General features: G+C 43.0%; 1 long non-coding RNA gene across 1 annotated transcript; it reads right to left on the bottom strand.

The window, feature by feature from the left end:
- Positions 1–482: 482 nt before the first annotated feature.
- On the bottom strand, positions 483–4,152 carry LOC118477941. The gene is made up of 2 exons (XR_004858707.1): positions 1,765–4,152; positions 483–1,713 (listed from the first exon to the last, which is right to left on the bottom strand). It is a non-coding gene; the product is annotated as an uncharacterized LOC118477941 (long non-coding RNA).
- Positions 4,153–4,184: the final 32 nt, after the last annotated feature.

Here is a 4,184-nt window from a genome sequence, read left to right as displayed (position 1 = left end):
TGTATCAAGTCGTGACAACCAGAGGAAATATAACCAAAAAAAGTCTCGTGTTTTAAGCTCCTATCTACACAATTTAGATCACTAAGGAAGTGGGTGGGCTTCCCATCCTGCCTGTCCAGGGCTTCCCATCCTGCCTGTCCAGGGCTTCCCATCCTGCCTGTCCAGGCCAACCCGTGCTGAGAGGGACACAACATCCCAGAAAAAAGACCACAGAAATACTCGAGAAAAATTCTCCCCACTTGGAAATGGAACTCAAGTCCCCAGTAAGCGATGGCGAAGTGGCTAATCCCTCCACCATAGCCGCCAGTCTATACAGAGGTGGTGGCATAATGTGGCGCTCATATTACCTTGCCTTATGCAGTTGCAAGCGCCATAAAACTTCTACTAAAACTAAAAGAGGTATAAGGCTACAGGATCTCAGAACACAGCCTTCCACCTTTATCTCCCCCACAGTGATAGTGATAGACCACAAAACTTCCTGGTTATATTCAAGATTTATTTTCATATTTTAAAACTTTTTTGGACTGACAACTTGGAGATGATTTTGGTGGGGACAGTAGGTCATAGACAACACACCACACACTGGCACACTGGGAGAGGTAGACGGCGAAACGTAGTTCACATCACGCATAGTGCAAATAAAGTGAGAGAGACTTGGGGAAATCTGTGAATAGGCTCACACTGACACAAGGGAGTGCAAATAAAGTGTGAGAGAGACTCAGGGAAATCTGAGAATAGACTCACACTGACACAAGGGAGTGCAAATAAAGTGTGAGACAGACTCAGGGAAATCTGTGAATAGACTCACACTGACACAAGGGAGTGCAAATAAAGTGTGAGAGAGACTCAGGGAAATCTGTGAATAGACACACTGACACATGGGAGTGCGAACAAAGCGAGAGATATGCAGAGAAATAAGCGATAGATAAATCTGGGAAAATGTATCAGTCTCCAGCTCCCAGATTTTCTCCCTGCCCCCCCCCCCCTCCTGCCAAACACACATCTAGGGTCAGAGGTAAGAATATTGCCACTACAGGTCATAAGAGCAACAGAAATGTCAAATGTCTACAACACAACGGTCAAATGTCAAATGTCTACAACACAACGGTCAAATGTAAAATGTCTACAACACAATGGTCAAATGTCTACAACACAATGGTCAAATGTCTACAACAGAACGGTCAAATGTCAAATGTCTACAACAGAACGGTCAAATGTCTACAACAAAACGGTCAAATGTCTACAACAGAACGGTCAAATGTCAACAACAGAACGGTCAAATGTCAAATGTCTACAACAAAACGGTCAAATGTCTACAACAGACCGGTCAAATGTCAAATGTCTACAACAGAACGGTCAAATGTCTACAACAGAACGGTCTAATGTTTGCAAAGGTCAAATGTCTACAACAGACCGGTCAAATGTCTACAACAAAACGGTCAAATGTCTACAACAGAACGGTCAAATGTCAAATGTCTACAACAGAACTGTCAAATGTCAAATGTCTACAACAAAACGGTCAAATGTCTACAACAGAACGGTCAAATGTCAACAACAAAACGGTCAAATGTCTACAACAGAACGGTCAAATGTCAAATGTCTACAACAGAACAGTCAAAAGTCTACAACAGAACGGTCAAATGTCAAATGTCTACAACAGAACGGTCAAATGTCTACAACAGAACGGTCAAATGTCAAATGTCTACAACAGAACTGTCAAATGTCAAATGTCTACAACAAAACGGTCAAATGTCTACAACAGACCGGTCAAATGTCAAATGTCTACAACAGAACGGTCAAATGTCAAATGTCTACAACAAAACGGTCAAATGTCTACAACAGACCGGTCAAATGTCAAATGTCTACAACAGAACGGTCAAATGTCTACAACAGAACGGTCTAATGTTTGCAAAGGTCAAATGTCTACAACAGACCGGTCAAATGTCTACAACAGAACGGTCAAATGTCAAATGTCTACAACAGAACAGTCAAAAGTCTACAACAGAACGGTCAAATGTCAAATGTCTACAACAGAACGGTCAAATGTCTACAACAGAACGGTCTAATGTTTGCAAAGGTCAAATGTCTACAACAGACCGGTCAAATGTCTACAACAAAACGGTCAAATGTCTACAACAGAACGGTCAAATGTCAACAACAAAACGGTCAAATGTCTACAACAGAACGGTCAAATGTCAAATGTCTACAACAGAACTGTCAAATGTCAAATGTCTACAACAAAACGGTCAAATGTCTACAACAGACCGGTCAAATGTCAAATGTCTACAACAGAACGGTCAAATGTCAAATGTCTACAACAAAACGGTCAAATGTCTACAACAGAATGGTCAAATGTCTACAACAGAACGGTCAAATGTCTACAACTACGCGCTAAGTCTTTCGAGAAGCGTACAAAACTGGCTCATATAGCAACAATGATGAGAGCGGGATAGAGTTTGAGTTGTGAGTAGAGAGAAGCACATCGGTACAATAACGGTCACAAAGCGTAGCAAAAAACAAGACCGACGAACAGAAACAACACAGGCAAAGCAAAGAAGTAGGACCCACCAGCGACACCCTCCACCCAATCACAGTGTGAAGAGCCCACATAACGGAGCCCACATAGAATCATATGTGAACAGATCCCACATAACACGGCCCACGTAAAGCGACACGTGAACACAATACACATAACACAGCCACGTATAGTGACGCGTGAACACAGGCCACATAGAGTGATGTGCGAACACATTCCACGTAACACGGCCCACATAGCCGGACACGTGAAGACATCCCACTTAACACGGCCCACATAACACGGCCCACATAACACAGCCCACATACCACAGCCCACATAACGCAGCCCACATAGAGTGATGCGATTTCCGTAGGAGACAGGGCATGTCTCCAGCCTGCAGCACCCCACTCCTCCACTGCCCACCTCTCTTACACCAGCCTTGGTTGTGCATCTTAGAATATTGCATAGAAATAGAAACGTGATGCTAAAGAAAAATAATGTAGGGAAATTAAGGCAGTCTCCTAAAGCCAAATAACACTGATCCAAAACTGGTCTCCTCTGAGATTTGTCACAGGAAGTTGAAGAAATCGGGGCTTGAGCAAAAACTGCCGACAAAAGGCAGACGAGTAGAAAGAGGAAGAATCCGGCGACATCTGAGAGACTGGCTGTCGTTAGCGCTTTCATTCCATGGAGAGTTACTGTACAATTTCCTCCAGCTTCAAAAAGGCTAACAACTGGGTAAATGCTACAGACACGTTAGCGTGCTACAAGTGTGTACGGCTACAAGTGTGTACGGCTACAAGTGTGTACATGTGGCATCGCGCTGGAACCAGGCCCTCCTCAAACTGACATGAAAGAGAGACGAACATTGTCCCGCTCGGGAGGAAATATTTATCACAATTATTTTTCTTTTGCTCAACAACATCTTTTATGTCCATTGAAAAACACATTTCTGTATAGATATTTCTGTGTGGATTTTATTTTTTGAAAACCATTGATCAAAGGCATAAGATATGCAAAATTTGCAGTTTCAAAGGACATTCAAATTAGGAAAGCCACAACATTTTGGCAGCCATTTTTTGGCTACTCACACCTCTGATACCAGGCAACCCCCATCTCCTTCAATTGCAAATATCTCAACTTGTATTCAAGATAGATGGGTATTTTTAACATCAAAATCAAGACAAATGAACAAACTTTCAGATGATACCGTGAAGCTGAGAATGTTTCGGAGTGTCTATGATCTGCTGGGTTAAGAATATAGTGTAAAGCGCATGGATAGAGCTTGCTTTCGAGTGGGGACATGCGCTATACAAATACTATTTATTATTACAAATTCATCTATATGCCCAAAAACTGCTGAGCGCCTGATTCCATCGCGCCCTGACACATGTACGTATGTCTTTGGTGTCCACATAAAGTCTTCAACAAATCAAGACGTCACGGAGCAAGGACAGCCGAGACGTCATGAGCCACCGCCCACCCTCCCACAACAAAGACTTATCTTTCCTTCAGTACAACAATCAAATAACAGGCAACATTTCACCCCTCCTACATTTGTATATCGTGTCGTGTGTGTGTGTGTGTGTGTGTGTGTGTGTGTGTGTGTGTGTGTGTGTGTGTGTGTGTGTGTGTGTGTGCATGTGTGTGAGTGTGCGTGCGTGAG

The sequence above is a fragment of the Aplysia californica genome, unplaced genomic scaffold, assembly GCF_000002075.1.
Source record: "Aplysia californica isolate F4 #8 unplaced genomic scaffold, AplCal3.0 scaffold00306, whole genome shotgun sequence".
Classification (NCBI taxonomy): domain Eukaryota; kingdom Metazoa; phylum Mollusca; class Gastropoda; order Aplysiida; family Aplysiidae; genus Aplysia; species Aplysia californica.
The sequence above is the reverse complement of the archived record's forward strand: the minus strand, read 5'-3'. Positions and strand labels throughout refer to the sequence as shown.